Source organism: Lonchura striata, chromosome 3 (genome assembly GCF_046129695.1).
Source record: "Lonchura striata isolate bLonStr1 chromosome 3, bLonStr1.mat, whole genome shotgun sequence".
Classification (NCBI taxonomy): Eukaryota; Metazoa; Chordata; class Aves; order Passeriformes; family Estrildidae; genus Lonchura; species Lonchura striata.
Genome location: NC_134605.1, coordinates 20945380 through 20968715, shown reverse-complemented (window position 1 = coordinate 20968715; position 23336 = coordinate 20945380). Strand labels below are relative to the sequence as shown.

At 37.8% G+C, this 23336-nt stretch overlaps 1 protein-coding gene across 36 annotated transcripts in view; it reads left to right on the top strand.

Annotated features, from left to right (window-relative positions):
• Positions 1 to 23336, top strand: part of NRXN1 (neurexin 1) — a 669257-nt gene that overhangs the window by 576266 nt on the left and 69655 nt on the right. The gene's annotated exons all lie outside the window — the stretch shown is intronic.

Below are 23336 nucleotides of genomic sequence, written 5' to 3'. Positions count from 1 at the left end.
GCTCCCTTTGTTGCATTCCTCCTGCAGATGAAATTGTTGCCGTTAAAGAAATGCATGAGTTACTGTTGAAAGTTCTGTACTGTACACGTCTCACAGGTGTGATGTTCCACCAGCATTTTGAGGGAAAGTAAGGGCTTTGCTTTTCTTCTAAATTAGGCAAACCTACCAGTTCAGATTGTTGTGGTACTGAGTTACATTGCTCTGTCATCCATCTTCATAGTGGTGCATATTTTTAAGTACCATTTTTTCCTTTGATGGCTTACATCGATTACTTTCAGTGTAGGAATACAGGATGTCTGGAATTAGAGATAATGAAATGAAGTGGTGATTTTATCCATGAGATAGAGAAAAGAGACCCAGTTTTAAGAGAGAACAGGAAGGAGGTGTGAAGACAAAAAGTTGCAAGAGGCTGGCAAAGAGGGAATTAGCACTTTCTCTAGTCCCACGACTGATCATCTTCTCTGGCAGCATTTCTCATAAGAGGCAATGGCAGCAGAGGGAATTAAGAGCACTCTGCACCATGGGAGACTTAGGCTTCAAGGCATGGGCTGTTGTTTACTGTTTGTTGAGGTTATTTGCATCTCATGAATTTGGTGATATATTTAGTTGCTTTCAGGTTTTGTCAGAATCTCTGTATAATATGTGGGGGAATTTAAATATTGGGAAAGGAGGGGAGAAAAGGTGGTGAGTGAATTAACCTTCATCTTGTTTATATCCTTGAGTAACAGCACTCAGACATTGTGCTTTAAAACCTAAAACTTCTTTTATATTTATTCTTTCTTTAAAAAAGACAAACCAACAAAAAAAAAAAACCACAAAAAAACACACACAAAAAAAAAAAAAAAAACCAGACAAAGCAAATAAACAGAAACCCCTCAACCAAACTAAGAGAAAAAAGGTACACTGCTAAAAGCTTTTCTTATGTCCTTTTGGTTCACATGTTTGTGTGCCCACTGTGCCACCAAGCCATGACAGACAGCTACACTCCTGAGATCCAGAAGTAGGACAAGGAACACAGAAAGCATCATGACGGAGAGACAGGGTGTGCTGAATAAGGTTCATTTGCTCAAGAATGAAGCACATGCAGGTTAGACAGAGGCTGAGGTCAGGTTGCCCGTTTTCTGTGTAAAACCTCAAGTCACAGAGTGAATTGGGGCATCAAATTTGACGCTTCAACTTTTCTGTCTGTAGTATCTTTGCATGCTTTGTGCTATGGATCAAAAACTATGGTGAAGTAAACATAAAAATTGGTATTTAACAAAATTGAAGCAGTACATTTAAGTTAAAAATGAGCCTTTAAAAAAAAACATTTTGACTTGCAAGTTGCAGTAAGTTTCAAATAGTTATTGTAATGAGTTACAGAGTTTTAATAAATAGCAATACATTTTCTTTGTTCTTAATTCTGTTTTAAATAGTATCATGCACTCTATTATCCAACTAGTCTGACCTCAGTATTTGCAGCAACCAAATCTGAGACTTCACCAAATTTACCAAAGGGAAGATGTGTCTCTAAAATGTAGAACTCACGGTGTGAAATAATTTGAGATAAATTAATGTTACTAAATTAAAATTAAACACAGTTAAGCTGTTCCATTTCCCAGTATACTGTTGGCCTCTACCACTCTTTCATGTTACTCCCAGGCAGAGTTTCGGAGGAAAAAATGTCACAGGGACCATTCTCAGTTGTCACCTTGCATGATCTGTAGGCAGCAGGAATTTATTGGTATAATTGCTTTGCCAGCTGGCCTCAGTTTCTGGGAGTATTCCCCAGCATAATTTGCACACTATTTGCATGTTTAGCCACTAAGAGTTTTATTTTTGAGGTTTTCCAGTGTGATATTTTTGGAAGAAAATTTTCTTAACCTCACAACTGTGGTGAGGTGTAAATTTTTCTGAAGAGGGAAAACAAAACAATTAGGGCAAAATTGTTTTCTAAAGCTTTTCTGTTTCTAGGCTGTGGTGCCTGAAATAAGATATGGCCCTCATTGACTCTATGAGAACATCTACTCAGTTTTTTAGAGAAGCTTGCTGCCACTGGGGCTGAGTGGCCTCAAGGCAGTTGTGCCATTTCCTCATCCCTTTTTGGCTGAAGTGGCTATGCCAAAATACCATGAACTCTTTGATATCCCACCATGAGGAGCTTCCAGCAGGCCCCAGGACCTCCCAGAGGTACAAAGCATGGCTGCAAACCAAGTCCTAAGGGTGAAGGTTTTGATCAGCCTCTCTCACCTTTTAGCCTGGCTGGAGCAAGGACTTCATGCATCTGATGGGAAACTCCTGATTTAGGAGCCTGAAAGCAACATTTGTGAGGAAAGCATTCCATAGTAACATCACTGCTGCACCTGGATCATCCTGAGTGTATAAATGAGCCCTTCTTGGCTTCATCTATATCTGAATGTCCTGCCTGGTAGAATGACCTGTGTGTCACTTCATGCACTTAATTAGTCAGGGGCTGCACTGGAGAACAGTTTGCCATCAGGCCCATGATCTGATTTTTGGAGCTTGATTGCATCCCAAAGTCAGAGCTGAAATTTGTCTGTAGGATGCTATACTGCTCATGCAACAACGACCTAGGAAGCTACTGAATCACCTTAGGGACATAATTTCTTCTCTTCATACCTGGTTCTTATTCTACCTGCATGTAATAATTTCTGAGCTTGTGACCAATAGGGCTCCCATGGGTCAGTCCTGCAGGATGCTGAGTAAACACTTTCTACCTTGATGTCACTGGAGATGAAGGCACTCAACATCTCATGAAAAAGAAAATCTAACTTTGATTTCTTCATTCTCTTTCATTTTTGTCCTTTATAATTTTATTTCTGATTTTTACTTATATATAACCTCTGCAATGGTGTCACCTATGCTGACATATGGTAATGCACAAGAAGAAAAGTTACCTCTCCAGCACTAATTAGGTTACTCAGGAAAATATGCAGCTGAACAGCAATTGCTAATGAAAAAACCTTACATTACTGCAAACCAGTGCATGGCTGAAATAGAATAGAGGCAAATGATCTAATCAGTCAGAGATTGTTTGCTCCATTTGCAGAGGTATTGAATTCAATTAAAGATTGCAATACTTAAAGAAGATCATTTAAATCTCTATTTATAGGAAAGGTTCTTTTAAAAAACCTACAATGTTTAATTGACGGAGTCTCTGCTCCCTCACAGATATTAACAAAAGCAATATTTGATGCAAGATCCACATGGGACTTCCAGAAAGTATGTTGAATATTGTTGTGCATGATTTTAGATGAAGGAGGTCTTAGTGCTTCTGAGAAAGGAATGCTTTTGCTGAAGACTCTAAATGAAGGTTTTCCCAGCTTGGAAATATTTTAACAATGGATGTTTTGGTGATGACAGACATCTTAATTATTGCACTAGGAAATGTAAATTTTTCAAAGGGGAGAAAGGTACTCCACACTTATTGAATGTCAATAGTAGGTGAATGCCTGATTTTCCTTAGTGTCTTAAATCCTCCCCCTACTCCCCCTTTTATTATAATAACATTCAAGCTGTCAGCCTCCATGCAAGGCACTGGGTAGATAGACACAGAGGAAGTGAGAGTCCCTACCTCCAATATCTTATAGAATAAACAAAAGGTATCAGGTAAGGAGGAGTTAAAAAAGAGGAAATCATGAGGAGGAAAAGGGAAATGAAGTCAGCATTGTGTTGTTTCAGTGTTGACAAGTGTGCAGATTTTCAGCAGTTGTGGGAGAGGCACTTTACTGCCCTGTGTTTTTTTATCCTGGCTTTTCAGACAGCTGTAGGATCACCACAGAGTTGCAGCAGATTCTGCATCAGGCAACTGGGCTGCCTGGTCAAGCAATTGGTGCAGAATTGGCACCAGCTGGGTGGTCAGTGAGATGTTTCATCTGCTTTACACTTTGCCATTGACACCTGGGGGAAGCCTTAGCCATTGGCAGGGGACCTGAGGATTGAAGGATAGGTCCTTTGCTCCCCCAACACTGCACGGGAGGAGGCTCAACATTTTGCATACCTTTATGAGCATGGAAACAAATCCCCCAGCTTAATTTTTGCAAGAACAGGACTTATGTTAAATGAAAATATGTGTTGCTAACTTTTAGGGAGCCCTAAGTATGTACTTGGACTCAGAAATCATTAATTTTGTCTAAGAATATAAATTTTTATGAAGTTATTTGGCAAAAATGATACAGTAAAGTTATTCCTTCTTTTTGCCTTTTATTTTTAACACTTTAAAAAAGTCTAATTTGCAAGTTTTTCTATTCAGTCATGAAGGTGATAAAAATCACCTTTTAAAACTGAAAGTAAAGATTCTCATGTTGTAGAACTCCAGGAGCTGAAATGTTAAGTTAAACACTGAGTACTGCAAGGTTTGCAATAAAAATTGCAAGAGTTGTCAGAAGCCTGAAGGCTTCAAAAGGACTTATAGAATGGGTTTTGCTTGAATTAGGAAAGCCTAATCAGGCCTTTAGTATCTCTTTGGCATGGCTTTGTGAATCTGTATTAACTGGAAATCACAAATGAAGTGATAGTAAATCAAGACTAATGTGCTCATTTCTCATCCCTTTCTAAGGATTTGATTATGACAGCCTATCCACAGACCAGCTTCTGCTCTCATGCTCTGGAAACTATTTCTGAAAGTTGTGCACAAAATAGCCTTTTAAAAATTGTTCATAACATATTCTGACAGTCCTCCTTGTTCTCATCAGGATGGGTCCTTATCAATAACACTAAGCCATTTAGCCAGCAATTGCTATATACTGTGAGGTGAATACATGTTTGGGAACAATAGGTACTGATTTTTGGTCAGGCAGAACTAAATCAATGAGCTGAAATTTGGTCAGTTACCTTTGAGGGCATACATCAGGTAAAGGGTGTGTTTCTTTACATATATTGAAGCAGCAGATTTAAATAGCATTCATTGTAGCAAGGACAATGACAGGCTTGGCTCAGAGACTTCACCTGCCAAATAAAAACAAGCACTGGAGAAAACAGGGGAGTTATCCATTGAAAGAGTTCAATTTTAAGAATGGTAATTGAACACATGACCTCTACACAGGAGAGCAAATGAGAGCATGTTTTATGGAGATACACTGATCATTAAATGAATGAAGATAGCATTATTAGGAGGATGAGTTTTTTGCCCACCCATTTTGGTTTAAAATGATGTACTGTGTGGTTTGCAAAGTCCTGTTTCTATGTGCAAGCATGTTCTTTTCATGTATCTGCTTCCACTTCTTTCCCTGGATGGTCACACCAGCTTGTTTAAAGTTCATCAACCTCAGTAGGCAAAACTCTTCCCCAGGGCTCTGATAAATCACAAGATTTGACTCAACAGATGCTCCATAGCGTAAAGTGAATCCCACAGCTTCCAGTAGCCCAGTATTCAGAACCCATATGTGTCCCTTACCTGATAGATCCTGGGAAACTTGAGTGTTCAGGACCAATCTCATTTGCAGTAGGATCTCTGTGCAAAATGGTAGTTGTAAAGGTATCAATTGCAAGTAGACAAAAATTTAACTAGGTGCATGAAACCCTTGAATTTTTCTTTTCTTCTTTTTTTTTTTTTGTTTAAAATATCATATTAAGAATTTTAAGATTCTTCTAGTGATTTTTGATCATTTGATTAACTGTTTTAAAATGTAATTGTCAACATCACTGACACTCAATGTGTCTAAAAAAATTAAAAAGAAGAAACTGAACATTCATTATTTTAATATTTTCTACCTGATCACATTAGATTTTCCCATTGTACTGCAAAATATTTGCATATTGAATATTGGCTTTTCAGAAGGAGTTCTGAAGTTGTGTAAATAGGGTGGCTTTAGAAAATTCAGTACAATTGCCTCTCAAACTGGCTCATTGTTTTGTTCTTTTCAAGTATGATTTATATGATCTCATGGTTGTCTGTCTGTCCCTGTCAATAAATACTGCATTCCTTGACCAATTCAGTCAAATCTGGTTCGGCACAAAGATTTCAAAGACATTAAGCTCCCAGAAAATATAAATTGTGTCAGTTCTGGCACCCATCCTGGTCTCCTGTTGCATATTGCAGAGCCAGGTCTTCCCCTGCTTTGTGTTTAAAAAACAAAAATGACAAAGAACAGAGTGCATGTGTGTGCTTAGGATGAGTTTCTCAGAAGTTCCTCAGAGTCATTAATGTTTCTATATCCCATCAGTTCTTTTGAAAATCTTATCCTATGACACTTTAATACCCTTAATTGTGCCAAAGCTCAGAGGATAAGATTTGCTGTTAGTTGTTATTGTTGGCATTTGTTGGAGAGAAGTGGTTCATAGACACTCTTTGAAGCACAGCGGAGCACCAAAGTCAAATCCTAACCAGTTGCATGGAGAACTACAGGCACAGAAACAGCTGAACATGGTCAGCAATGCTGCTTCATTCCTACTGCACTGCACAGTCCAGAAAAGACTTCTGGATTGTCTTTGGCTCTGTTGTGGATTAACTTCATGAGGCGCCATCCAGATGGGATGGGTTTTCAACGCCGCCTCCAATAGGAAGCCAAACCATGGAATTTCTGTTCAGCCAGGGCGATATATATAAGACCTTGATCACTGCTTTGAAACTACACCCTATGGTGTGTACACACAGGGAGAAAATCTGCTTGTAAATTAAATTACAACAGCATTAATAATCCAAAGAATGACAAGATGCTTGCATAAATTGCTGGTTAATTAGTTGCAAATAAAATTTCTTTTTAAGTTCAGTTTGAGAGAAAAGGATCTCAGGCCACTTGCTGCTTTAATTTTGTTGTTCTTTCATGTTTAAATGACCAAGTTAATTTATAATTATTTCCTTTATTATGATTTTTTTAACCCAGATTGGTTTTACCCAGTCTCAAATTCTGACACATTATCATTTTTAAATGTGGTGAAATTTAGTAGAGCAACCATCCAATGTTTTTTCATAGCATGCTGCCTTTCTTTATTCATATTAAGTTGCTCATGTCATTTTCAGACAGTAATATTTCTAAACCATCCCTTTGAATAACATGGGAGAGCATCAAACTGTTGGTGACCAAACAAATTTAGGCAGTGATTTATTGCTTGTGGAATATTTCCCTTACAGTTACAGCTCTTTGTGTCAACCTCTTCTCTTAGGAAGGGTTCTCACATGAAGAAATTTTTGGTTTTCTCTCACACTCTGTGTCTTCCACCGTTCCTTCTCAGTGCCTGTCAGCACACTAAATAAACATTAGGATTATATAGAAATGGGATTGTTTCACCCAGGTGGAACAAAAGGTTGATGCTGGTGACCCTTAACTGTACCATCACATGGCTGTAATGCTTTTTTCTGCATTTGGGGTGGCTGAAAAAGGCTGTGTGTGTTACAGTCACTGATTCTCAGCAGCCTTGAAGGATAGAAATCCTTGTATTGTGTCTCAGAGCTTCTGTTCTCCCATGAAAAGAAAGCCATAGTCGTTCAGTCCCCTTATCATTTTCTGGAGCCGTGCTAAGCCTGAAGATCTTGTTAACCACTTCCTTTGGTGCATTTTTATGATTGAAGTACTGTGTGTTTTACAAGCTCGGCTCACACAATTTCCTTTCAGAAACCATGAAATAATACATTCTATTTCTTTTGTGTGTGATTCCTTAGAGCTGAGGGAAATAAACGCAAATTGACTCAGGGTGTGACCTTCTTCTCTCAGTGGTGAGAGCCCAGAGCGGGCACCCTGCCCTGATAAAGTTTCAAAGTGCTGTCACACTTGTAGCCCCCCCAGAGCAGTGCAGCAGTGTCAGTCCTGCTGCTGCAGCCATCCAGTGGATTCCAAGTGTTTCCACAGCACATGGAGCACTGGGAGATGAATTTTCTTTCTGTATCTAATTAATCAGGCTAATTGCTGCCAGTTGCAGTGTGCAGCCTGCTTTTATGTGTGGCTGGCAAGGACCTGATTACAACAGTCTGTTGTGTGATGTTTTGTTGAGCATCAAGCATGTATCATAGCTCTTCAAAATGTAGGTGATACAGCTGTATTAAATATTGAAAATTTCTTCTAAACACAACGGTGACAGCAATGTGAGAAACCTTTCTGCTCACTTACAGTTATTAAGACCAAATGTTCACTCACAGGCACACCTGCTTCACAGGCTGCAGATCATTTTCTTTAATCAAACATTTCTTGGGACTTTCAGTTAATAAATTAATATAGAAGGTTTCTTCAAAACCCTTTTCTCCCCCTGTGGGTGGTAACATCCTATATCTGTCTTGAATAACTCAATAAGTACTTTGTGATTTATTGATTTATTTAATTTAATCTGTTATCTAAACTTGTCTTTAAGTACTTGTTTTCATTCAGTAATCAACAGTTGATTTGAACAGCTGAAACTTATGTTTTGTTTATATGCTGGCATTACTTCAGAGTTAGATACTTCCTAAGTGTTATGTCTTGATGCTCTTTGCCTAGAACATCTGCAATTCTGTTGCGAACAATTTTACATGCAGTGTTTACTTCTTTACATAGTTTTCCTTTCACTTAATGAACCTCTGTTGAAATGTCTAAATGTCTCTTTTTTGCAGTATGGTTTCACAAGCACACACATATATTTATATACACACAGACATACACATTTTTAAAAGCTAGATGAAATTATTAGATTGGAATTTTTTTACTTTGAAGGGGAGCAATAAAGTCTCCAAAGGGATTCAAGGAAGAAATCTATGAGACCTGCCAGTTTCTCCAAAGAGGGAATATAAATGATGGGCAGTGGCATCTCCATTAAGGAAGAGAAGAACTGAAATTTTTCCTTGGATCCAACTCTATCACTCTCTTCTAGAAGTGCATAGAAGCATGGGGTGAGAAATAGGAAATCATTTTCTTAAAGTTCACTCCAGAAGATCTGATGATATATACCTCTCCATTAATAAATAACCAAGCATTTCTCCGCTGTGAGATGATGATGGGCTGAGGATCAAATCCATTCCTGGCTTTGATGTGTTCAGATACATCATCACTTCAGACTGTGTCTGTATCTAAAAACACAGTGGTGCAATCAGATTTTGGGAGAACAGGTAGCAGGTAGAAATAGTTCTGGAAAGAGCAGAAACCATGGGGGAGGAAGCCCAAGTGATTCCATGGTGCTGACATTGCCTCATATCCTGAAGGAAAGAGGTTCACAAGGGGAACAAAACACTTGAAGGTGCAATGTTCTGTGTTATCTTGCTAGGTCTTTAAATCCAGCCACATACTAAATGTCTTTGTGGGGCTTTGTGGGTGGATCCTGCCAAGAAGAAAGACTGAAGAGGTCGACAGGGCTTTTGAAATGGCCGTCAGCTTTCAGGTTTTTCTCAGCTCCCAGCATAGCACTATAAATACAGAGAAGATTCTGACATTCATGAATTAGAAAAAAAGGATGAAGTCTGAAAAAATGGCCCTAGATATATGTCATATGACAATAGCATATTATTTTCAGGTTTTTAAAGCAGGACATCATTATCTGTGCTGAGTGATGCTGTGAAGATGCTGGGAACAGCACTAGTGAGGTTTTGATGTCCATGTAGCCATAGATGACTCCACTGACTACCAGATCATTTACTTTCCTCTTCCTATCCAGATTCTCTTGTGATTTTCACAGATGTGCTAGCATTAATAAATTCCAAAGAGAAATATTCCCCCTTCTTTATGTCTATTTCGGGTCATATTTTGGAAAAAATGAACGTAGATCCTGTCTCCACGTTTCACGAGGCCACAAATTCACTAAAATTAAGTGTCTGGGAATTTTACTGAATGCTTTAGGGACATCCATCTAGACTTAATGCGTTCAGAAAAGCTGATAATTCCTTACATTAATATGAAGACTTAGTTGCTTAATTCCAGTGTCCTAGAGGTATTGAACATGACAGTCTGAATGCATTTTCTGTAGGTGTGATGGACTTGGTAATTAACTGATTTAATCCATACCAAAGTATTGTCAATACCTTCATATCCCATGGTGTAGGATGGCAGTGGTAGCTAGATATGTGTTTCCTTCTAAAAATTAAGTATTTGCATACGTATATAAGTGTATAAACATTTTTTTCTTTTTTCCTTTTTCTTTTTTTGGTACATTTTTATGGTGAGATGATGTGCAATTGCAACTAGGATAGCATGAACACTTAAAATATTTCCCTGACAATGATAATAACATTTTTTGTCCCTGGAGTGGGTGGTGGTCACTTGTATCACCGTACATGGGAATAATCTTAGAAATAATATTTTCTAAAGTGATTAAAATGGCCAAATATTATAGCTAAATGAGGCATAAAGGCACTTGTAGTATTTTCCTTATGAAATGACAGTCATGGTTAAAACAACATGCAGGAGAGAAGGGGTCAGGATGTGGTTATTGCCTTCCCCAATAATTGATGGAAGAATCATTTTTGATTATCAAAACAGTTTTTCAATTTTTATCAGCAGCATACTGAGAATAAAAAAGAAAAACTTCTGTTCAAACCTATTTCTATGTGATTTTTAAAAAATATTATTCTTTATTGTTAAGGACAGGCAAATTAAAAGAAAAAAAAAAAAAAAAGAAAGTTTCAAAATGAAAATATAAGACCAGTGCTTGAAAAGTGTTTTATGTGTATTATATTCATCTAATTAGACATAAATCTGTAAATGGATATCAACCCAATGTTTTCAGTTAACTTTTTGAAAAGCTTTGCAAATCTCTTGAGGCAGTGCCTCCTCTGCAATCTTAACTGACTTTAGTATTTAATATTTTGCAATAGTTTTTGTAGTGCTGAGTCCACACAGAAATAGAGAACATTATCTATGTTTTTAGTGTTATACAGGTAAGCCTGTAAAGCAAATCCTACAATAAATTTAATCCTACACTTAACATCTTTGTAGAATAAATATCTTTATATATTAATAACAGCTATCAGCTTTCTTAGCCTGTGAATAGATTGAAGTGCTTTTTTTTTCCATAAGAGGGAGGTAACAGATGTCTGACATGATAATTCCACCATATGGCAATTCCATTTTCTTTCTAATGCAGTATTAAAATAATGACGAGCACTGAGCAACGTTGTGAATCTTAGTAGGTGGAAGTTTCAGCATTGTTGAAGAAACAACTAGGTTTGATTTTAGCTTAGTGTTGAACATTAGAGAAGGTGTATTGTTGTTTTCCCTCTAAAGTTCTGTGCTGGCAGTAAAATGAGCTGGGTAAGTCAACAAGAATGGTTTAGAATGGTTTTATAACACAGTGTACCTTTTTTTTTTTTTTTTCTGGTGTTCTGAATATATAGGTGCTCATATTTCAGCTCATATTTGGGGTTTAAGCACACATTTTCCACAGAATTACTTGCCAATTTTGCTCATGCTGTTCAGGTGACTAGCAAACCAAACGAAATGGCAAGTTTTCTTTTTAGTAAGGTAAGGTCATCAGTAAAAAACTGTACTCACATGACCTAGGTAGATGGTGCCAAAGTGGGAAGAAAAGAAAGAAAAATAGATAAATATTACAGAAAATGTATTCAGGTGTTTCAGACAGGGAAAAAGAAGAGTCCATATGCGCACTGGAGAAAATAGGAATTTAGAGTACAACACCTCGCTGGCATTCCTTGGTCAAAGAAGAGAAAAATGCAGTGGCAGGGGTGACAGTCACAGTGTGAGCACAATTTTATTTAGAAATGCTAACAGTAAGATAGAACTGTAATAGTGCATTTCCTGACTATTGGCTGTAATCATTGAAATGGCTTCATTTTTTTCAGCAGTGTAAAAGGAAATTTTATAAAATCTCTTGCTGATGAGTAAGGCACATTTTTCAGATAACGCATGTGAGGCCTCAGTATGCAGAGGGATTCCAGTTCAAGATGGTATTTAAATGTATATGTTTTCTTTAATCATGCTCTTAAGTAAATGTGGGATTGGAAGGGATTTAAACATGTGCTTTTCAAGTCTTTTCTTGAATCAAGTAGTTTCTTGAAATTAGAAATAATGATGTCTGCTCTGGTGCAATCTTAACCTAGGTCTAAGCTAAAGATAAAATCTCAATCAATTCTCATTCATTCTCTACAGAAGAAGTTCTGCTTTCTTTCATCTCTCTAATTAAGATGTGCCATGAGGTGTTAATCTGATATCTGAGCCACTGTTCTGTAACAGTGAAAATTTGAAATGAATGAAATGTTTTATTTCTATCCAAGTAGAGCACTCGTGAATTGCATTCTACAAAATCTCACCCACAGGTGATAGGGCATGTAAAGTGTACTCTGATTTGCACATTTTAAATAGCTTATTAATTATCAATGTCAGCATGCTCTTAATTGTGGTTCTTTGTGGCCAAAAGAACATTTACTGGTGATCTTTAGAGAAGATGGCTCATTACTCTGTCATAGCTCTCCTCCTTTTTTTTCTACTTGCTGTACCACACTACTGACAGTTAAAATACATGAATAATTGACAGATTGTTTTCCTACATAATCTGCTGTCATATTTGCCTCAAGAGCCTGTATTTAACTTCCTGTGGGAGAGAACTGATCTGTGGAATTCTGAATAGAAGGTATTTAAGGGCTACAAGGCCTTTCTTCATAAAGATGAAGTTTGGACAATGAAGACACTGAGAAGATAGATAGGAGTAATTCATCTTCTTGGAATACCCCATAGTGGCAAGCACATTGTCTGCATTTACAATACCCCATAGTTATATCAATTTTGGTGGCTCTTAAGATGCAGCGTGCTAGCAAATAAAATATGAATACACATAACCTTAAACAAAAGCAGACCTCAGATATGTCAATATTATGGCATAAGATAAATTTTAGTATAACTTTCTTCAGTACAAACTTTGATGGCTCTCTCCAAGTTTTCCTGACTTTGATGGCTCTCTCCAAGTTTCCTTGACAAAGAAGAGCTGGGATAAATGTGGCTGATGCTACTAATGATGTCAGTCCTTTTCTGCCCAGACTGGCAGCAAAGCTCTCATTTAATGCTAGGTTTCACTTGTGCTCTGGGAACTGGAGTGCAAAGATCCATTGAAAGCAGAGGGTTGCAGCAGGTATTGCATGGAACAACTTGCAGCCACTCTTGACCAAGAGGAAACTGCAAATAGTGAACTAGAGAGGAAATTCCCTGGGCTGTGCTGACAAGTTTCTTAGTACTGTTGTAGCACCTACATTTTTGTTTCTCTGAAAGGATTTGTTTCTCAAAAGTCAAGAAGCTGTTAGTACCATTGAAATCAGCCAAATAGCTAATTCTTAACTTTTTTTTTTTTTTTTTTTTTTTTACTTACAAATGAATATGCTCTGAGAGTTGGATCAGAAATGTGTATTACCCTGGCACCAGACATGGACAGAAAGTAAATGGTAACAGATCCTTGGTTTTGGTAAATAAATAAACCTGTTGGAAAACTGTTTCACATATGAAGCCAAATCCTCAGTGACTGTGGTACAAGTCCATTGACTTCAGTTACAGGCATCAGCCTAGCTGAGAGGAAAATGCGAGTTACAAAATTCTAGATTTCTTGTTGTAAAAAAAAAAAAAAAAAGAATGCAAGAGCTGCTGGAATGATACTTTCAAATTAAAAATAGACAAAGTGACAGCAAACCACCTGGGTATGCAGGCTCATCCTTAACCACCAGCTAGTCAGGTACACCCCAATATTGTGTGCTATAGTATCTGCAAATGAGCAAAGATTTAGGTCGAAAGTCAGTGTTCATTTATACAGGACAAAGTAGGAGCAATGGATCTGTTCTGGGGTAAGACCCTTTTCCTGAATACTCTTCTGCCATCTCGGCAGTGTGTTTAATTTGCTGAACAATTTTTTCACTCGGATATTGTCGGTACTTGAACGTTGTTTGAAGTCACGTGGGACTCAACATAGCTGCCTACACAGAGAAATCTAATGCCAATTTGGCTGCTTTTGTGGCAGCAAGAGGACCCTTCCTCCAAATTTTCTGTTCTTTTGCTCAAAAGAGGATCATACTCCTAACAACATAATGGCAATAACACTAATATTTAACTTCTAGCACCTCCTTTACCATCAGAGTGTCTCTTTGGCTTTTGCTAGGGAGAAGGGATTGCTCTGCTCATTTTGCCAAGTGACCAGTTTAAATTCAGCAATCATCAGAGACAGGCAGGGGAAAGCTTGAGTCCCAGGTGAGTTTTACGATATAGAAGAAGTCAGCAAATGGCTACAGATTTACAACACACACAGCCCTGAACTGCATTAATCAGGCTTTTCATTTTTTAAAAAAATCCTACAGCTGAACAGAAGAAAGTATTTCAGTCTAGGCTGCAGTCCTAGTTTTTCAAACAAACAGGTTTTTTTTATTCTTTCATATGAGGAGGGTAAAAAAGGTAATTGTATTTTGTATGGTGATAGAGAATTTGTGCTGGTTTCAACCAGCTGCTGAAATCAGTGATAAGAGGCACTGGCCTTCCCCACTACTGCTGGATAAAGAGCTGCTGCTGAGTCTATTTCTCAAGCTTAAGCCAAATTGCTTTGAAAGCTTGTGAAATTCAATTTGCAAGAGAATGGAGGATCCTCTCCATGTAATTTCAAAATGTGAAAAATAGTAATTGCTTTTACTTCATTCAGACTGTCTGTGTAGGTGAAATGGCCTCAATCCTTTGGGCCCCAGCCTCCTCTGCCACTGGAGTCAGGAAGAGGTTGAACCCACACCAAAGTGTGGGAGATGCTGGACCCCACATCTTTTTGTCACATCCTTTCCCTTTGGTGGGCAGGCACATCTGCTGAATGGCTGTGTCTGCTCAAGGCACTGCTTTGTATCTGGACAAATCACACAAAATAGAGTTTGTTGCGATAGCTCTGTCTTTAATTGAGCATGTTTGTGTCTTCAGCATGGAGGATAATCCTGTATATGAATAGTTTGGCTTGATCTCAGATTTATAAGGTGTTTAGATTTCTTCCGTCTGGTAGCGAACACAAGTATTAGTGGATTTTTTACAAGCCTCCTGTTAGGAGCCATCCTTGATCCTATGGCTGGCTTGCCTGCTGGTAATCTTTCTCCATGCTTGAAGAGCTGACAAAAGCATCTGGGTCTCCCTGGCAGTAATTAGGGCAAGCTAACTGCCTGCTGCGCTGGAAAGTAGCTCTGAGTTTTGATGAAATGTAAATGTAAACTGCAAGCTGGCTGGTACCCATGCATTGTTTCCTTTACTCAGGTCTATACCTTTACATAGAAGAACCACTGCAGTTTGCTGTGTTTAACTGAGGCTATTATCTCATGGGATTTCTTTTAACTCAGAAGTCCCACTGAACTCTGGTCACTCTTGAGAGCACCAAGCTCAGAGTGAGGCACTGGTTTGTTTTTTTTTTCCTTTTTCTTTCTCTTGCATAGCTGTAAATGCAGAATTGCCTTTACAAATTAATCAAAAGTTTCAGTTTCCAACCAGTGAGCTTCAAAAAGCTAATGGAGGAACCTTCCTCTGCCCCAAAAACTTCATAAGATACAGAACAGCAGTTCTCTTGATGTCAAATCATTAAGTATTGATGAAGTTTCCTCCAAAGTAAAACATGTAAAGCCTGTAGGTAGAAAAAAGATACCCTCAGGTTGCAGTCTAGTAATTTTGTGTCCAGGAAGCCTACCACCTCTAAAAGTCATTGAACAGGAACAGGAGAAGGGATGCTTAGGATATATTTTACTCACACTCACAGCATCCACTGTGCATTTGTGCTAACGTGCTTGAACAGCTTTGTTTGCCATGGAGATGATTTGTAAACTAAGGGTGTAAGTGGTATGTTGTCAATGACCACATGCCCAGAAAAAAGTGTAGGGAGCAGCAACTAGTTATGAAAATTTTTCTATTTTGATTTGGAGGGGTTTTTTTGTTGTGTGTTGGGTTTTTTCTTTGGTTGGTTGGTTTTTTGTTTTGTTTTGTTTGCCTTTTCTGTCTTTTGTTGGAGAGAGTAATGGTGTTCCTATAGGACACGTGAAAGCATGACGTGAGCCACTTGCTATTTGCAAGGTAAAGAAGAAGTTTCATTTTCTGACTCCAACTTTTATACTTTTCTAAAGGTGACATTGGATTGGAGAGTGAATGGGCCACCTCTCTAAAGACATTGGACAAACTGTTAGTACATCAAGTTTCTCCACCCCATATGAAGGAATGCAAAACAGTATGTTGTTTATAGAAATTGTGTGGGAAAGTTTTCTAACACAATGTAAACTCAGAAGGCTTTAGAAAATCTTAAGAGTCAGGGCGACATAATGGTTTGTGAGTAAAAGCTTGCCTGGTTCCTCTTAACTTAGGGCAAAGTAGTCCTAGGGTCTGAAGATGCCCTGAGATCCTGCTTTGTCTACAGTTCTGTCTTTGTGACAATGTTTATTGGTCTTGACATTCCTTTCTTTGATATTCATTACAGTGCCACTACAAAGGTTCTGTTCACCTCCTAAAAGATAAGGCAGCATCCTCTGATTTAAATGATAAGAAATAGAAATCTAGCATTATAAGAGATTTTGTTTTCTGTAAATCACATGAAGGCTTTTTTTAAAAAAATCTTTGTCTTATTTTATTACTTCCTAATTATTGGATCATCTTCTTGCATTTCTTCTCATGTTGTATCATAATTTCTTCGAACTCTGCAGGAAACAGAGCATTCCTTCCCTCATAAGCATTAGTGCTCCACCATAGACTGACTGAGAGCAGATGCTATTAAGTCCTGCAGCTATTTTTCTTTTCTTTTCAAAGGTAATTATCAACAAATACTGACTTATTTCTTAAGATCATAAATGCATTTGCCACAGCACTGTACCTTTGCTGTCACTCATGCTCAGTTCCACCATGGTGTGCCCTGAATCTGTTTTGTGGTACATGACACTATTATATCTCAGGGAGATTTGCTCTTCCCTTCCCTATGTAGTATGATTAATTTATATGCAGTCAATCCATGCTTGGAATGAAATAAGTTTTTCATCTTTCTGCCTTTCTTCATGTTTTTGTGCTTAGTGGTTTGTTTTTTAGATTTTGGTGTTTTGTTGTTTTTTTTTTTTTTCTGAGAGGCAGGTTTCTGCAAAGCTGTTTTGGCATTTATTTTCACTGAGAAGCTTAGTTAAATAATTGAAACAGCCAAAAAATGGCTTAGAAAAGGGACAAAATGTATTTTCTTGTTTTGCTTCATGAGCAGCTGAGTTTGAATACCGATGCAGACACTAAAGTAAATTAGATTATCTCAGTTCAGTATTCTGCACCACAGTTCCAATCCCCATCATTGTCCCAATCCCCATATCTATGAGATGGAAAGATTAAGTAATAATGAAGACATGTCACTGCACCTGCTTACACAGTATCAGGCTACACAGAGTAAATTCATCCGTAGTTTTCCTTGTCCCCCTCTGGCATTATCTGTTGTTCCCAGACCCCAGATGAGGGCTCAACCGAGTGCCCCACAGACTCTAAAAATACATTTCTAATCATTGGCTGCTCATGTTTGCCTACAGATTTTGAAAATAAGCTGCTTTTAAAGGTCTCTCTAGATAAAGTAAACTGTAAGCATCTGAGTTGATGTGTAGCTTCATTTGTTAGCACAACACTAAACTGTAACACTGGTGAAATGTTGAACATCTGGCACATAAGGCGGTTTATTGGTAGTTTAGACACTGTGGCTGGCACGGGTGTTTCTCAAAGGGTGTTTTGGAAAGTGTAAGAGTTCACCATAACAAGGTTTTCAGCCCTGAACCTCTGACTCCTGCAGAGCCACCCCACAACATCTTGTGTCCTACCCAGTTGTCTTGCAGCTTCTGGGCTTGCCTGTGACGTCCTTTGCCCATCCAGCTCAGCACAGCCCTTAGCCCCTGCTGGCACAGCTTTGACTTCCCCAATAACTTCTAAGGATAGGTGAGATGAACATATGATGGGTGATGTGGCCACAGAGGAAATAAACCCAGGAAAAGGCAGCAAGTCCAGAAAAAAGGATCAAACTCTGATCCCTTACATTGCTCTGCCCTCTGAATAAATTACAGCCATGTCAAAGGTGTTGTGCTTTGGCACTGGTATGGCCTTTGTCTTTTAGTCTTTTTCCTTATTCCAACTATTTTTTTTCTCTTCTCTAAATTCTTCCTCCTTTATCAGTCAGCATTGTTGACGTAAGCTTTATATCTTTTTACATGTTTTTTTTGCTTCACTGTTATGCACCAGGATGATGCTCCCCTTTGCTGTCCTCCAGCTGTTTTGATTTTGTCTGGTTTTGTTGTTTTGGAATTATTTTTTTTTTAAGTATCAAATGGCTCCTTGTTGTTAAGGTCATGTGCCATCAACCTCACTGAAAGATTCTGAGTTTCATGGCAGCCATGTAATTGACTGGATATCATCTCACTGAAAGGTCATAGTATGCTTAGAGAGTGTTTTTGCCTTGTCTTAGTGGTATTCTGTTAGGTTGTTTTGCTTCCTGCAATTGCAGACTCTTGGTTTGAACTTACAGTTTTTCCTTATTCTGTAAGTGGAAACTATATTTCATATTAAGCAAAATTTATTGTACTCAACAGCTGCTGTTATGATGCATCAGAAATGGTCTGTAATGATTGATATGTTTACACTGAACCACAGCATCTGGAATGATTTCTGTCCTCATCTGTTCAGGTCTGAAGCTTTGTGAAACCAAGACATGTGTGATGAGGAGATAGGGAGTGGGAGGGAAGAATCCTACAGACCCTGTAGCTCTTCCTGACTTCTCCTGATACTTCTACTAATACCAGGAGAGCTCTGCAGATGAAAAGCAGGGCTGGATGTGCCTGGAGATTAAAATTCTGCTTGAGAGCTGAAAACAACTCATGTCCCTTGTTTTTCTGCAGTGGCGTAGACACAGAATTATCCTTTGGCTTGGTGCTGATTTGTGCAGTGGCAGCAGTGAGGATGTCTCCTGTTGTTTCCAAGAAAAGGACCAAATATCAGCCCTTCTCTATATCTCAGTAGTCCAGGCATTACATTTGTTGCTGGCTCTTCTGCAGCAAGTCCCTGTCTTTTTTAGGTGATGTAACAAAAACATGAATAATAGAAGTATTTCTAGTGCTATTAAAAACTGGGCACAATCCTTGTTGTATTGCCATAGTTTCCTCATTTTCTAAGCCAGAGTTCATACTCTCAGGTTCTACTCTGCAGACCAGAGAGCTAGAAATTACTATTTTTAAAACTTGAAGTGAAATTACAATATATGCATTTGCAAAGGTTGGAGTGTAGAGAACAGTGACAGATACCATTAAGACATTAAGGTCTTACAGTGAAAACTGGCCACATGTATATGTGCCAGAAAGGAATAAACCAAGGGTTTCATAGGAGTGTCACCTTAACATTTTATTAATACACTCATTTATTGGCAGTATACACTAGTGTATTAATAAACTTCAGAAAAGGTTGGTGCTTTCATCTAGAATAGTTATTGTAATAGAAGGCTTCCCAGGTCAATTTTATTGCTCTCCTGTGGGGCTGAAGGTGTTCTAGTACAATGGAGTTTGCATTTTCAAGACACTTTAAGACTTACGAGAAGGTCATTTGTTAAAGACAAATGGTGAATCTGAACAGCTCTGCTACCCTCTGTTTTATAGCTTGTCTTTGGACATAACTGGAAGCTTCAAAACAATAATAATGCCCAAGCTGTTAAATAATATATGCCATCCTTGCTAATGTGGAAAAACTTTGCATGCCACTTCAGTCTGTAGATATAACCTCCCTTCATTGTCTGAGCAGAGACCTTTGTAAATCATTTGCCTCATTTAATAGATTATGAATCAATTGTTGTGAACTGGGGAGTTTTGGTGACTTCTGTTTTATTGGATGTAATCTTTCTCCTGCCATGGGTATTGCAGGGAATCAGGTTGTTATGACCCATTGTTGATGGCAGAGATGTTATTCCCTTTCAGGAAAGCTTCTCCTACAAGCTGTAAATTGAAGTTGAGAACTAAATTTATTCTGCCTAATACCTCACACTGAATGGTTGAACTTCAAACCAGTCCCATAGCATCAACTTTGGTATTAATTTGACAACTGTGCATTTCCAGTATTTATCTGAGTTGTATAATTTAGTACAAAATATTGCAACTGTTTCAGTACATTTCTGCATGTACTGTGCCTTAAATAATTCAAGTATTTTATTAGCTATCAAGTAGTTTGTATGCCAATTGGTGTTTTGAGGTTTGCCCAACATATTTTATGGTGATATTGTACTCAGTTTGAGTGTTTGTACACTGTTAATGCTCAAACCTTTTCATATAATTCATGATATTTGATATTATTTAATTTTTCTGGGCTATGGTTTTCAGACAACACCAAGAGGCATCTTGATTTTATCAAACAAGGAGAGTGCATTTGAATAATAATCAGATCGAGAAATGAGGAAAACCTGAATTTAGCAACCCCAGGCATTTAAATAGCTTCACCTTTAAATAATGCCTTACAATTTTTGCAGATGCCAGAGAAGTCCAATGAGTTTAAATATCAAGAAAACTGCAGTCTTTTTTTTTTTTTTTTTAACAGATTTGGGTTGTCATTTATTTTTTCCAGATGAGCAGATGCCCTTATATTTACAGCACAAAATGCAGATGAAAACTCAATATTTTTTTTTTAATGTGGCTATCTCAGTACAATTTATATTAATATATATTGATATAATGGCTGTGGACACTGAAAGGGCTTTCATATGAGAGGTTGCAAAGAGCCATTCTGACTCAAGCCCGATTTCCTATGTACCTCCTTTGCCTGTTTCCTAGAAAGTAAACACTCTTAGGATCTCATGGGACCAGATTCTGACTCTGTTGAATCACAGTGCCATAAATTTGAGTAGCTGTGTGTGTAGGCATCCAGAACAAAACTGCAAGGGAAAAATGGAATCAGAAACCTCAGTCAGTCTCCTTAGTTATGTGGAGAGACAAAATAACCATTGAAAGTCCTTTTAGCCACTTCACAAGATACTTGTGAAGGCTTCTTTTTAAACTTCCCTTCTTTGACTTCTACTGTATATTTTTCCTTTCAGGATCAAGGATTTTTTGTGTCTCTGGTCTCTCTTTGACAAGTCTATTCTTCTAACCAGCTGTGTCAGGCTTCAAAGATGCCTGTCCTGTGGTATAGAAGCTTGACAGTCATTCAATTTATATCTTTTGCTAGTAATTCATGAAATTCAGGTGTAGAGTCAAAGTCAACATGTTTTCTTTATTTTTTTCTAGCATTGCTTCCAATTAATGTTAAAATAGAAACATTCTCCAAGAGGATCAAAATTAGTGCCCAGAGAGGTGTGTTAATTGTGCAGAAAGGTGAAACATGAACCTTTCAACTTGCCTCACCATCCTTCTCCTGTGTCCAGCTGCTAAACCTTTCAATTTCTGGGATATTTTGCTCTTCACCTTTTCTTCCCATTGGACTCTTAACAGTGTAGTGTATTTCTCCCAGTAGTTCCTACCCCAAGGCATAAACCCAGCTAATGAATGATCTTTTCTCTGTCCTTTGCTCTACTTCTCAAATAATCTCTTTTAATCCCACATGGATGAGAAGAGTTGGCTTCACACAAAACATTTTTTTTTTTTTTTTTTTTTTTTGCTTCACAACCAGTAATGAGATTTTGAGTTCTGGAGTTACCCTTGGGAGCAAAGCCATCAATGTGCTGATGCCATGGTTTGGTCATCTGGTGATCAGTACTAATGTAGTCCATCCACACAAACCACTAGCCACAAGATCTTTAGTCCTTCAAATGTGCAGGAGGGCACATTTCCAATTGCCAATTATCCACAAATCATAGACCTCATTTTATAGTGTCCTGTCCCTCAGCTGGGAAATAGATGTAATTTTTATGACTCTGTGTTTGTGATGCTTAAAATGTTTTGTGAACATGTAAATCCATCTGGGATTTTGAGGTCTGATTGGTGGGTTTTTTCTCTTCAAATATCCTGGGGCTAGTATTCTCTTTGATGCCTCAAATTGATACCATATAGGTTCAGTTTTAGCCTCCACATGAAATAAATAGGATGAAAGTAGGATTAGTTGAGCAGGAAGTCTTTTAAGAAAGCTAAAGAAAGCAGTACTTTCCACTTTTTTTGTCTGAGAGGAAAGGTTGGTAGAAGTTTTGGAAAATTGTCCTGAAATGCTTCACTCATTTTCTCTATCTGGATGAGAAGGAGCACTATATCACACAGCATCAAGATGTCTTGTGATTGTCTTCCCATTATAAAATAATGTAATAAAATAACACTGAAAATGAAACAGAAAATGAAAAATTTGAGACTGTACAGAAAAAAGGGTTCTTAATGTTTAATAGCTACCACTAAAGACCCTAATTCACGCTACCAGTTCTGATGTGCCTGTAAGTAAGATGAGGTGTAAAACATTGTTTAAAACATATGTGCTGTGAGGCTGGACTTTGCTTTGTGTTTCATGATTGATAAGGTATTGTCCCTATATAAATCCTGCAATTCTAGCTGCAGTGACAGAAATAATAGAACATGAAGGTATGAAAGAAAATGGCCAATTTGAGTGATAGGAAAAGAAGCTGTGCTTCATTTGGTCTTCAAAAATAAGGCATAGTGAAGATATTATTACCTTTCTTGAAAGGTTGTATAGGATTTCTACCACATAAACCTCTCCCTACTTACATTTTTTTTTGAGTGACTCAATGATTTATGCACATTGTACAGTGTATTTTTTCATTTTTGAGAGGTATGTTAAGGTATGGTTCTATAAAATTTTAAACCGTGTCATCCAATTCTGATTTGTTTGCAAATTATGTATTGATGTGTAAGGGTGGCAAAACCAGGCAGAACACTGATCCTGAGAAAGACTGCAGCTCACAGAGATAGTTGTCATTTTGTTTTTCTAATGGTCCATTATTAATAGGCAAGCATCCAGCACCAGACACTTATAAGAAATTTATTCTTCTATGTCTGAAAAATAATATGAGCCTAAGTTACACTTACTGGACCTCTCCTACCCTTTAGCATGCTTTAGCTGTTTGATGTTATTTATACTTCAAAATTATTTTCAACCTTTACCCTAATGAAAGAAAAAGTATGCTTGTTTCTTTACAGCAAATATGTAAGTAGCAAAACAGATTAAAAACACATTTACAGACAAAATACATCTTGACTACAGAAGAAAGACAGATTGACAAATACAATTGGCTTCTTGTGTTCATTTCAAGTGGGGTTTAGCTAGTGCCTGTGTGGTTGTAATCTCTGTGAGGTTACTTTATTAACCAGAACATGTGTTTTGAAGTGGCAGTCAAAAAGATGAGAACTTGGGGTCAAAAGACTTTGAGGCATAATAATTCTTAATCAAAACCTCATTTGGAAAAAAATGGCACCTGGATTAAATACATCACCGGGAGTCTTCCAGGGAGTGTACAGCAGCCTGTCTTGACAGTGATTTATGTTCTTTTCTCCTGCCATGCCCAAGTATATTATCTAGGTTGACATG